Below are 14,250 nucleotides of genomic sequence, written 5' to 3'. Positions count from 1 at the left end.
CCATAGGATTGAACCCAACTGCCTTTGATTTCTGAAATAAGTGCTGTCCCCTTAAGGTCTCATAACAGCACAGGAAGGTTTGTAAGACTGTCCCAGCAACAATTTAAAGCAATTCTAGGACACCAAAGATGCAGCAAATTTGGTTAATTGGTAATAGAGATCGTTCTGATGTGACAAAATAATTTAGAATTAAAAAAAAAACAGATGGGTGTACTCACGATGAATTTATGTGATATGGCACACACAGGCTTCTGGTTCTGAATACTTCATGCTCGGTGGGTTTTGGAGATTGTCGTGACCCTGAACCTAGCTGGAGGCTTTGGGGCCTTGAAAGGACAAGACTTAATATTTCAGGACATCCATGTACTTGGTCCCCACTGTTTACTGATTTCCTTACAGAGAATGAGCAGCCATCTACTCCTGCTGCCATGCCTTCCCCACATGAACAGAGAGAAGACCCTATACACACAGGTCGCTTGTATCACATGTGAAGGCATAAGTCACAAACAAACTCCCACAGCAGTTTAGAATTGTGATTAATAGAATGATTAGTTCTTGAAAGGGCAAAAACTTAGAGATCACAATCCCTTACAAAAGCCCTCTGCAGGATCAGAAAAGGAGCCTAGCAGCCGGAAGGGAAGCTCAAGCAAGAGATCAAGTTGAAGGTACAAGTTGCTTTTTAAAAGAGAGAGAGACCACAACTCAATGTGCTGGTATCTCAGTGGCTATTCATGAAACATCACAGCGAAAGATCTTCTTCATGCATGAGAGTCACCGATGATTTCTCTTTAAGAAAAAAACCCATCAAAACTCCCAATAACATCATCAGCATTCAACAACATGTCTATGATTTCTTTGCCTTGCCTTTGATTGTGCAGTAAATGATGCTGATAGTTAATCTGTGCAATTAATGCAAATTTCCTTGTAACTGACTAGACGGAATTGACAGTTTATCTTAAACACAGCAGGGAGTCACTCTACGATGGAACTGGTTCATCATCACCTGTGTGACAGTGACATAATTAAGATCTTTCCTTTGTCTATAAATCTCATTATGTTCAACATGATATGTTGTCATACAGATTTCTTAGGGTTTTGTCCCACTGGTGGTTTCCTTGGTATGCTTACATAATTTTTGCCAGATCCAATCAGTTTTGCCATGCACTCTCAGCTCCACGTCATTGTGTTCCCCTTATGTTCCAGTCCAGGCATTTTAGACCTCTTGTAACTGTTGTAAGAGTATCTCATGTTCCACCTAAATGATTTAGGGTTTTATTTAGGCGGGGTTTTATCTTGCATCACTGAGTTCATTGACTTTCCTTGGGCGTAATTCCTGGGACACTGAGCCTAACTCCTGGGGGATTCCTCCAGTTATTTCTCCTTTCTTAGATAGTTTACACTCTCACTATTACTGTGAGAGTGTTTCTGTAGCTAATATTCTTCTCAAGATGAGAAGAAACTTCAATATTACAATCCATTTGTTATTGTGATTTAAATACACACACACAAACACACACAAGTTAGTGCACATACACTGATGATATCTCAATTTATGGGGCCATTCTGGGGATGTCAAGATCGATATCTCTCGAGTGGTTCTCAGAAGGCCATAGGGTGACCCTCTCTAGGTACTTAAGCAGGGAGGAGAAGTTGACCGCTCTGTGACATGTCCCTAGGAACTATGTGTGCCTTGTCCCATAGTCAGACTGATGACTGACTATCTTGAAAACCACCATGGAACTTTTGTTTGGCAAATGATGGAGATCAAGTCAGGGTCAAAATCAGAAAACTAGATGGAGCTTCCAAGCTCCAGTGGAAGAGCAGATGGATGGAGAAAAAGAGCAAGGATGTCAGGAATATAAGGGCTTGGTCCACACTATGAGACACTGTGCCTGAACTAAGGGGATTTCAACTAATCCAGTGACCTGGGAATGAAAGAACATGGGATCAAACTGGAAGCTCTGAATGTGGCTGACAATTGGGGCAGACGGAGAAGCCAAAGATAATGGCACTTGCAATTGTCTGCATATCATACACTGGCTTTTTGTGATCATATTTTTTGTGGATGCATACCTTGCTAAATCTGGATGGATGAAGGGTGGGCTTGGACTTCCCACAGCTCTAAGTACCCTGCCCTCTATTTGGACTGGTGTTTGAGTGGAGAGGTTTATTTGCGGAGCAAGAAGAATGTGGGAGGAGGAAGAGAAGTGGAAAGTTTGATAATTATTATTATGAAGTAATGGAAAAATCAATAGAAAATAACCAATGAGGACATTGGAGTTAGGAAAAAAAACATTCATGTGAGTTGTTGATTCAGACCAAAAATTATTTTACAGAAAAAAAACACATAAAAAGGTTAAGTTACTTGGAAAATATGACTCAAGTAATTGGGAAGAAGATTGGGGTTTTTATTTTGGGTCTTCATGGGGCTGTATGAGCAGCATTTTAGGACCTGTATGCTGGATATTTCTGGGGGTTAGTAGGGAAGAAACCTGGCTAGGAGGAGTTTTATGACATAAGTAGGGCCTTGATGATGTCACAAAGCTTTGGTTGGGGGTGGCAACTCTGTTCCACATGAAGCACTAGTCTTCTGTGAAGGTGGGCTTACTATCTTCACGGTGGCTGAGGAGGTCAGTTCAGCTCTTGGGCTCCACAACTGTTCAACCGAATTTCCAGAAGTTGGAATCTAGAGAGCCAAGATATTTTCTTTTGGTAAATATGTTTAGGAAGCAACTAGGACCTCTGTAGTCAAAGAAAGATTTCTTTCAAATCTGCTCTGGGTCCAAAATTTATGTCGTTAACAGCTCCTGTATTTGATAGCTGGGGGACGGTTAATGTCGGGTATTCTCCCCACTCTATCTTTGCTAAAAATGTCCAATTCCTCAGTCCACTTAAATGGCAAAGATCCTCTTTGTCCATATGTGTTTTAAAAGATAATTATTTCCAATAGGTGCTGTTGCACAGATTAATGTTTCTTTCTTTTGGCAGTTTGACACACAGTACTCACTTCTCTAATGAAGATACAGAATATCTTTATGTAATCAACCTGGATCTGGACCAGGAGACACAATAGAGAGAGCCAGGGGACTGGAGTGCCATGACCTTGGGCAGGTGGTTATAGATCAGCCAACTAACCAGTAGCTTGAGTGGTAAGGAGAGGAGTGGCTGTTCTTTGAATTCTTTGCCATCTGTTCAGATATTTCTTTCTCACTTTAGGTATAGGCATAGCTTCCTCTCTCATTGATATAGTAAGTCAGGAAGTAGGTTTCTCAGTAGAGGTCAATTGCATTTTGCAGCAGGAATATGTCTCTGATACACATATACTGAGCTGTAGACAAGACTTTGATAATTTTCCTATTAATTTCTTAAGAACATATTCCATTTAGGTATGCAAATCTATTCAGCCCTGCCTTTTTCACCTGCTCCAAAGTTATTCCTAAAAAGAGCCTTGACCTCACATCCTCACCTTCTTATCCTTGCAGGCACTTATGGTGGAGGAAACCACTTTGTGTCTGATTTAAACTGAAGAGTTCTTCCTATGCAGAGATTGGCACCTATGAAGCCCAAGCACAGAAACAGAGCCAAGAGACAGTGGAACAGGAGTGCTGTGGCCTATCTCAGAAAGTCTCCCGCCATGATGAAGATGCCTCTTAGTATGAGTTGCATGCCACATCTCCAGAAGATGAATGGGCCATCGCTTCAGAAGCAAAAACTTAGTAAGACTTTGGAGAATATTGTTGGCCGCAGAATTTCTCATGGCTGGAAGGAAGCCAATGAACCAGTCACCCATTGGAAAGCCATCATTCTAGATCAACTGCCAACATATCCCTCTCTCTATTTGTTGAAATATGATGGGATTGATTGTGTCTATGGCTTGGAACTTCATAGTGATGAAAGGATTTTAAACCTGAAGATCCTGCCTAACAATGTGCCATTTCCTCAGGTGACAGACACTCATCTCTCAAACACCATAGTTGGCAGAGCAGTGAAACATACATTCATGGGCACAAATGGCTCTAAGAATGACTGGAACGGGATGGTCCTAGAAGAGGTGCCAATCATGAAGACCTGGTTTTATATTACCTACAAGAAAGATCCGGTCTTGTACATTTACCACCTCCTGGATGACTACCTGGAAGGCAACCTCCACATCATGCCAGGCTCTAAGGAAGAGTGGAGTGGCATGGTCCCAGATGAGGTGCAGACCATAACGACCTGTTTCTACATTGTCAACGAGAATGATCCAGTCCTGTACTTTTACCACCATCATGATGATTCCATTGAAGGCAACCTCCACATCACGCCTGAATGTCCTCCAGTAGAGGTGACTTTGGAATTAGGCAGGGATTCCTTGGAGGGCAAAAGAGTGCAGTACTACAAAACAGATTGAACCCAAGAGATAGGTAAAATTATTTGCCAAGTTCCCAACAAACCTTCTGTGTATTTCATCAAGTTTGATAATGACTTCCATATCTATGTCTATGATTTGGTGAAGATCTGTTAAAGTGAAATTCTCAAATTTTGAGGGGCAGACTTAATGCTCTCTTTGGGAATGTGTTTTTTCAGAGATACCTCAGGTCTTCTATGAATCCTGGTATCTTTTCCAATGGATTATTCTTTCTCAAAGAATAAAAATTTGTTAACATGTTGTGTTATTTGGTCAATGATGGATTGTGTTTGGTGGATGGGGCATCACAGAAATACATGCCTCAAAACAAAGCAGGATTTATGGTCTTTTCCCCTTGGAGAGTAAAGGACTGGGGATGCGTGGTGTGGTAAAGGACAAGATGGCTGTCAAGGAAGCAGTGGAGAGGGGACAAAAAGTTGTATGATCTCGGGGCGGTATGAAGCTTGAGGGAAAACCATGTCAAATGGAAAGATGTGACCGATATCAGCGTGAGGTATTGGGACTTAAGAGGATAAAGAGTAGATTAATCAGGAAGGGACACAAATGTATACTCAAAATCAGAGAAAATTAGGTTCCATTTGATGAAAGGGTTAATTTGTACTGGCTGTAAGTCAAACGATGTTTGATCTCCACTAGAGCATGTTGCTTAGTGAAAAGTGTCTCCGCTCAGTTGCTCTTCTCCAGTAAGTTGGACATCAAGCTACCTACTTAGTTTTGCCAGAATTCTGTCTGCCACCTACTTTGTCATGCCTGGATTCGGTATGCCTTGAACTCTCATAGGTCTTATCCATGCCATCCAACCCTTGTCAGTTCATTTAAATAATTGCCCTGCCATATCTGGAAAACAGTGTTCCCTTTCATTGATCATGTTCTGTAGTACTTGGACTATAAAACTCATGAACACACTCACCCACACACAGGATAAACATGTACATATGATGCCCACTAGTGTGTGACATGCACACATATGATGAATGCACCGAACTCCATAATATCAGTAAAGTAGGGAATCCATGATGCTAGGTGGAGTCTGGCAAAGACCCCACACACCCATCAAACCGCCAAATACCAGTATGGTACTGATGTCTGACTCCCATCCTGTAAGGAACCGGCTTTGCCCTATGTACATAACACACATCCGATCCCATACGGGTCTGCCAGGTCCTCTAGCACAAGGTAATGCAGAAATTGATCAATTATTGATTGGTAGTGTGCTTCAAGCCTCTGAATTTCATAAAAAACATCATGTTAATAGCAAAGTTTTGAAGAAAGAGTTTTCTATTACATGGCAACAAGCTAAGGAGATTGTGAAGAAATGCCCTACCTGCTCTTTCTATAACCAAACGCCACTGCCAGCAGGAGTTAATCCAAAGGGCACTCATAGAAATGAAATCTGGCAGATGGATGTGTTCCACTTTGCAGAATTTGGCAAATTGAAGTATGTTCATCACACCATCGACACTTTTTCAGGCTTTCAGTGGGCAACTGCTTTAAGTTCAGAAAAAGCTGATTCAGTAATCACTCATTTATTAGAAGTCATGGCTATCATGGGTATACCTACACAAATAAAGACAGATAATGGTCCTGCTTATGTCTCTAGGAAGATGAAACGGTTTTTTGATCATTACAATATCAAGCATGTTACAGGTATACCATACAATCCTACAGGTCAAGCAGTCATAGAAAGATCAAATCGAACTATAAAGGATATGTTGAACAAACAGAAAGGAGTGGAAAACACCCCTAGAAATAGGTTACATAATGCTTTGTTAACCTTGAATTTTCTCAACGCTAACGAGAAGGGAACGACGGCTGCAGAAAGACATTGGATAATGGAAAAGTCTGCTGAACTAAATCCACCAGTTTATTTCAAGGATGTACTGACCTCACAATGGAAGCCAGGATATGTGCTGCGTTGGGGAAGGGGTTTTGCTCTTATCTCCACAGGTGAGGAAAAATTATGGATACCGTCAAAATTAATAAAGGTTCGGTTTGAGGAAGGGAAGTCACTTGGAAAAGATAAATAACAATTCATTAACAAGGATGACCGACGTACAGGTGGTAAGGATTACTAATAGGATGGGGGCAGGGTTCTTTTCTTATCTCCACAGGAAAATATTCATCTCCAAAGAATTTGAGGGACCCTGAATATTTAATTACTGATGGATGGAAAATAGTTACGACCCATTAAACATCAACAATAAAATTCTATACATATCGTAAGTATTGATTTCATATATATATTTATATGTTTTATTGAACACTTCTTTATAAATGTGTAGAGCTGGTTTTGGAGTTGGACTATGGCTCAGTCCTTCTTCAATTCCAAGCCTGTTGATAAGAGGTATTTCAAAGTTTCTGTCTCAGGTCAGGAGCCATGAAATGGGACAGAATAAGAATAATTTTATACTTGATAAACTTTCTTTGCCTTCCCTCACATCTGTGTCTTTCTTTATATGTCAGTATAAGTCCTTGTTGTTAATGTTTAAATTTCCCATAACAAGCAACATATTTTCCTACAGTAATTTTTGAAGTTTCCAGGATGAAGATGGGGCCCCACAACATCAACTCAATCTGGTTTTTATGACGTCATGAATTTTTTTTTTTTAAGCACTAATTTTAGACCTGTTTTTTGGTACCAACTGCAAGAGACAATTTCATATGATGCACATTTTTGACAACGCTCTGGCTGGACCTTCTCGAAACACACAGAGACTAGTTATAATTTTCTTAAGTCAAAGGTTAATTTGGGAATTTTACCATCGTTTGCTTTCACAGGGGCCCCTAAGAAGAACGTCGCCCCCATGTCAGCTAGAAGCAATCTAAGAGGACGACGTCCCCTCTCCCAACAGAGTTTGCCCACAGGGTTAGGGACATCTTTTAGTGGTTGGTTTAGGAGTGAGGGGATGGGGAGATATTGTATGTAATTAGGGATAAAAAAAGGGGGATTAACTGGGTTGATGGGATGATTGGTATTTGTGACTTACTGTTTTTAGAAAATTATGTTGGTACTGTTTCTTGTATATTGATATATTGAATATTGAATGTGAGTGTTCCTACCTCTATTTTGGTATAAGAGTATGCTTATATTGTATGGATACATCTATCATATCACAATGTACATTTCTACCTCTGGTACTATTTATGTAATAACATTGTTTACATTTGATAAGTAATGACATTGTTTACAGGTGAAGATCATTGTCTTCATACATTGCACAATTGTTTATTCCCTTAGTTTTCAAATTAGATAGGTATTGAGGATTACATGTTTGTCATATTATTTTTAGGTTAATCAGGTCTTTTAGATACATAGAGATTATTTTCAGTATAGATAGTATAATCTTCAGCCTCTTTGAAGAGCTGTGGAAAATGGCCTTTAATCTAACCTAGAATTCTGTGCCATCGAGACACAATTTACTCCTGGCAACACCACTCTACTCCCGAGAGAACGTTGAGCACCAAAGACACTCCACTGGGAGCTTGTCTTCCTGGCAGAACTGGCCTTTGGGTTAAGAAAAACCCATACCTCAACTACTGACTAAGATATAAACAGGATTGTCTTATCTTGCCAAGACAGGGTAGGATAATCCTAAGAAAGTTCCTTGCATTTGAGAATGGTATGTCAGTTATGTTAGGCCTTAGCCAAAGTTGGTTGACTCAACATTGCAAACGAGATTTTGGGTGATTGCCCAGGCATTCAGTTGTCTCTGTCATTTGTTGCACATTTTGGATATCTCTTTTTTGTTAAGTAATATTTACTCCCTTCTCAGATCTTTGATGGAGTTGAAGATTATTTAATTGTAGTTACTCTTTAGCAAAACTTTTGCTCTCAATATTGTTTGTTATATTTATCATTTGTTATTATTGTTATAGTTATATTTGGTTTAGTTGTGTCTTATTTAGACAAAAGGGGGAGATGAAGGGGTTAAATCAGCTCCCTTTAGAGGGCGGGGTTTGCCTCAGGCGAATCCCTGCCAATAAAGGGTGCGCGGAGAGGCGGCTCGCCCCTTTTTTGTTCCTCGCTACCTGTGCTACGCTGGAACTTTGGTTCAGTAAGTTTAACAATAAACTGGTAAATATTCTTTGATATCTGCATTGCCTTTATTTTGTCAGTTCCTTTTCTGCTTCAGCTGTTAATTCTCTGGGACTGTTTAAATCTTTATCACCATCCAAGGTCTTGTTCAAATGAATTATTAGATCAGGTGTTATCCCAATAGTTGGTCGTAAACTGGAAATGTCTCCTAACAGTCTTTGAAAGTCATTGAGAGTCCGTAAGCGATCTCTCCAAATTTGTGCCTTCTGTGTCTTAATTTTTTGCAAACCTATTCTATAACCTAAATAATTAACAGAATCTCCCTTCTGAATCTTTTCAGGAGCAATTTGCAATCCCCATTTAGGTAACAGTATCTGTATTTCTTCAAACAGTCTGTTCAAGGTATCTATGTTTGAATCAGATAACAATATGTCGTCCATGTAATGGTATACAATAGATTTGGGAAATTTCTTGCGTATTATTTGCAATGGTTGGTTCACAAAATATTGGCACAGGGAGGGGCTATTTAACATACCCTGGGGGAGGACGGTCCAGTGGTACCTCCTCGAAGGTTGAGAATTGTTATAAGTAGGCACTGTGAAGGCAAATTTTTCTCTATCTTCTTTTTGCAAAGGTATAGTGAAAAAACAATCCTTTAAATCAATAACTATGAGAGGCCATCCTTTTGGTAATAAAGAGGGCAACGGAATTCCAGATTGCAGAGGGCCCATAGGTTGAATAACCTTGTTGATGGCCCTGAGATCTGTCACCATTCTCCATTTACCTGATTTTTTCTTAACCACAAATACAGGAGAATTCCAAGGGCTGGTAGATTCTTCTATATGTCCAGCATCTAGTTGCTCTTGTACCAGCTGTTCTAAAGCCTGTAGCTTTTCCTCAGCTAAAGGCCATTGCTTTGTCCATATTGGTTTCTCAGTCAACCATTTTAGAGGCAAGGCTGTTGGTATTTCTGAAGGGACATCAATTGCTTGTTCCTGCACAGCCCTAATGGCCGGTTTTGTCCTTTTGTAATAACTTTTAATATTCCTTTCAGAAATATGGGCTCTAGAAGTAGCAGGAATGTTAATTTGAGTATTCCATTGTTGTAATAGGTCACGACCCCATAAATTCATTGCAATATTGGCTACATAAGGCCTTAATTTTCCTATTTGTCCCTCAGGCCCTATACATTCAACCCATCTCGTGCTCTGCCTTACTCGACATAGGGTTCCAATTCCCAGGAGCTGAACATTTACATTCTGAAGAGGCCAATATGGATGCCAAGATTCTGGGGTAATGATACTTACATCAGCACCTGTGTCCAGTAGGCCAGTAATAAAAATGCCATTTACACACACTCTCAGCTTAGGTCTTTGATCATTTATAGAAGTTTGCCAAAACACACGTAACTCATCTTTCTGATTACTATTGCTTGTAACAGTAGGCATGTGGCTTTCTAATTGTCCTGACGAAGCATGTTCTCTGCAGAAACTGGGAATGTCTGAACCATGTTTGCCATGGAGGCCTGAGAGGCCCCCCCTCTCACATTTCCCATCTGTATCAGGTTGCCTTGTCTATCTCTTGTAGACCTGCATTCATTCGTCCAGTGTCTGCCCTTCCCACATCTTCTACATAAACCTGAAGGCTGATTCCTTCTATTCCTGTTATTTCTAGAAGACGCATTATTATTATTTCTGAAAACCCGTTGTTTACAATTCCTTTTCATATGACCATTTTGCCACAATTAAAACATTTGGTATTCTGGTGTCTCCTTTTACCATTGGAAATTGCTTCTTCTACCCATGCTTCAGTGCCATAGTCAAATGTGTCAACATCTAGTGTATGCAAGACCCATTCTTCCAAGGACGCTGATCTGAACATTAAAGGCCTCAAGATCCTTTTGCATTCCACATTAGCATTTTCGTAAGCCAAAGACTCAATTATTATACGTCTTGCTTCTGGGTCAGGTATCCCCATTTGTACAGCCTTCGTTAATCCTTGTAAAAAGTCACTAAAGGGTTCTCTCTGATCCTGTTTAACTGTGACAAATGATTCCATTCTCTGTCCTGGGTCTTGTACTCTGTCCCAAGCCCTTAAGGCTGCTGTAGTACACATGGAGAGTATGTTTTCATCCAAATTAGCTTGTTCCTGAGGGTCTGAAAAGAGCCCTTCACCTAGAATTTTATCTAGGGAAACGTCAATTCCCTTTGCCTTTTCCTGCTGTTCTAAAAGTCTAGCCTCTTGCCTGAATAAGCATTTCCATTTTAATTGCGGTCCACTCTCAAGGACCGCGGAGCTCAGCTGGAGCCAGTCCAAGGGGGTTGCTTTGCTTGTTGTGGCCCAAGATTTTAGCATCTCTTTAACAAAAGGGGAGTGCATCCCAAAAGACATGATGGCCTGTTTAATTTCTTTGAGATCATTCATACGGACAGGCTCCCATGTATCTTCCTTGATGACCCTAGGGTTTCTGGAACCAACCACCTTTTCTGTTGTTATTACAGGAAAGGCATGTAGAGCTGTAGGTAGAGCTTTGTGAAAATTTTCCCGGAGGGATTTATCCACAGATGTAGTTAAAATTTGCCTTTCTACCCTTTGCTCTTCTTCATCAGAATTTAGAAATTCCTCAATCTTTTCAATTCTATTCACCATTGCTTTTTGTAATGTCTGAATCTCCTGCCCAGAATTATGTTCTAAAGCCTTCATTGAGGATTCTAGAGTATGAAATTTGTCCAGTAGAGATAACTTGTCATCTTTGGACATAATTTTTATGGCATAAACCGTGCCTTCTTGTATTGACAATCTTTCCGCCAATCTGTCATAAGCTTTAGACAAAATTCGATTGTCACATTCAGCAGTTTTGATTCTCTCAGTTAACGTTTCAGTTCCTACAGAAAGGGACTGCTGAAACTTACGATCTAATTCAGCTGTTCCTTCTTCCATAGTAATGAATTTCTCCTTAACATCAGAAAGGGACTGCTGAAACTTACGATCTAATTCAGCTGTTCCTTCTTCCATAGTAATGAATTTCTCCTTAACATCAGAAAGGGACTGCTGAAACTTACGATCTAATTCAGCTGTTCCTTCTTCCATGGTAATGAATTTCTCCTTAACATCAACCTGTACTTTTTCTAGATTTTGCTCAGTTAACCAAGTCATGTTAAACAAAGATTTGTTTTCTTCCTGGAGAACTTCAAAATGATTCTTGAGAAGATTGTTGTCGCTCTCAATAGTTTTCAAACGTTCAACCTCTGCCTTAAGAGATTTGATCATTTTCCTATTATCAAACCAAATAGTGCTAAGGAAAATTAAGAATCCCAGGAATATCCATATATGTGGTGTGGTAGACACCTCTTGTAAGATCTCCCAAATGGTGCACTCAAAAGAACTATTGAAATAGGCTGCGGTCACGTTCTCAGACATTATTTAGAAAAGAAAAAGTTCTCTTACCTGTTATAAGTGGTTCCTGCCAGTGGTGGCGAAAGAGTCCAGTTGAATCCACGTGTCCTAAATCTGAAATAAAACGACTCAAAAACAAAATTGAAACAGACACCAGGCTGATAAGTATTTTTTGCAGGGGCTCTCAGGCTGCTGTCACGTGACCTGAGCGCTGGCGGCGGTGGGAGGGGGAGCAGCAGACACAGGCAGCGCGCGCGCCGGCGGGCGGGCACGGGAAATCTGGCCGGGGCGGCTCGGAACAGAGGCTTAGGCGCTGTTAAAAAGGCTCTGTCGATATCAAACTCACTGCTTGATACTCTAACAAGCAGCAGGGAAAATCGAGGCGCTCAGAATCTCAGCTGTTTCAGCGCGCGCCCAGAGAGACTGCTCAGAATCTCAACTTCTTCCGCGCGCGCCCAGAGAGACCGCCACAGCGACCAGGGGTGCAAGAGACTCCGATTCGGGGCCGGTTCTCGGCAAACCCCACGGGGCAGGCGCCAGATGTTCCCGCACAAAATAAAGGCAATGCAGATATCAAAGAATATTTACCAGTTTATTGTTAAACTTACTGAACCAAAGTTACAGCATAGCACAGGTAGCGAGGAACAAAAAAGGGGCGAGCCGCCTCTCCGCGCACCTTTTATGGGCAGGGATTCGCCTGAGGCAAACCCCACCCTCTAAAGGGAGCTGATTTAACCCCTTCACTTGGGCTATAAAACTCATGAACACACTCACCCACACACAGGATACACATGTACATATGATGCCCACTAGTGTGTGACATGCACACATATGATGAATGCACCGAACTCCATAATATCAGTAAAGTAGGGAATCCATGATGCCCGGTGGAGTCTGGCAAAGACCCCACACACCCATCAAACTGCCAAATACCAGTATGGTACTGATGTCTGACTCCCATCCTGTAAGGAACCTGCCATCCTGTAACTGGGCTATTTTTGGTTCCTTCATCTTCACAAACTTGGTTAAAATGTTAGAGTTGTCAAACTGGGAGTTAGGGTCCAGCATGTAGATCAGCTGTCCCAGGTCAGGTGATTTGGCTACAATTTGGGTGAGAAATTGTACCAGGGAATTCTGGTACACCCTCTCCTCTTCTTCTCCCTGTCCTCATCATCACTCTTGTGGGTGGGCCTGGAGCACAAAGAAGGTAAAATGGAATAAGGATCCTCCTTAGTGGAAAACCTTGTCAATCCTTATTTTGACCTGACTCTCTGAGGGAATGCAGCACATTTTTTCCTACTAGGTCTCCTCATTCATTGGTTCTCTCATTTTTCCAAGGAATGATTGAATTCATCCATTCTTCCTTGTCTCTCTCTCTTCTTTCTTCCCTTCTTCCATTTCCCCCTTGATTGTAGAAATTTGAGCAGCAGGGCTGCATCCCCATGGGGCCGCCTTGTAAGGTTATGCTCCGAAATAACAACACAAAACTATTCATTTCAACACTGCCTGCCCCATTATTTTCAGCCTCTTAACCCATGTCTAATAATGTATGTTGCAACACGAGGTGCGCTTAGAAGGAAAGATTTAGCATGTCTGACCTGGTGGCTGGCTGTATCGCCATCTGCCTCAGAGTGCAGATCTACCATTTCTGCCCATGGGAGAGGTGCATGGCATCTCTAAGCTCAATTCCTATTCCTCCCAGCATTCTCTTATGTTTATTCCACCCACCTATGTTCTAACCTTGCAGGCCAAACAGTTTCTTTATTTAATTAACCAATGACCTATACTCCATCATTACTCCTATTTCTGTTTAAACAAGAACGGAACCTTTAACTTTAACATAGCAAAATGACAAAGAACAAAACAGTTATCAAGCAAGAATTACAGTTACAATATTTATATCTATTTTATCTTTTATCATAACAATGGAAAACTATAACAATCTATCTCTGCTTCAACTCCATCAGAGACTCCAGAATAATACAGTATTACCTAAGCAAACAAAAAGTAAGCCATTTTCAAACTCTAGAAATGACAGAGACATCTCGCTGCCTGGACAGTCACCCAAAGTTCCTCTGTACCGTTGGTGTTTCCATCCTCAGCCTACAGGCCCATAGTTTCCAGCAGACATTTCCATGAAGCAGGAAATTTCAAAGGCAGTCACTATCTGCTTGTCTTGAAGAATGTTTTGCTGACCCTTTCCTGAATCAGGAACACGGAAAGATCATCTCACCTTTAGGCAAGTTCAGTAGTCCTCTCTCTGAGTGTTTTCAGTGTACAGTTTATGCAACAATCCAGGCAAGAGCAGTTTCTTCCCCAAATGGCTATCAAACTCCATAAGGATCCTCTGTGATGCCCATCTTCTTCCTGAAGTAGATATGTGCTGCCAAGAGTAGAGTGTCTCACTGTC

The sequence above is a fragment of the Microtus pennsylvanicus genome (genome assembly GCF_037038515.1).
Source record: "Microtus pennsylvanicus isolate mMicPen1 chromosome Y unlocalized genomic scaffold, mMicPen1.hap1 SUPER_Y_unloc_3, whole genome shotgun sequence".
NCBI lineage: Eukaryota > Metazoa > Chordata > Mammalia > Rodentia > Cricetidae > Microtus > Microtus pennsylvanicus.
This window is presented reverse-complemented; position numbering follows the sequence as displayed.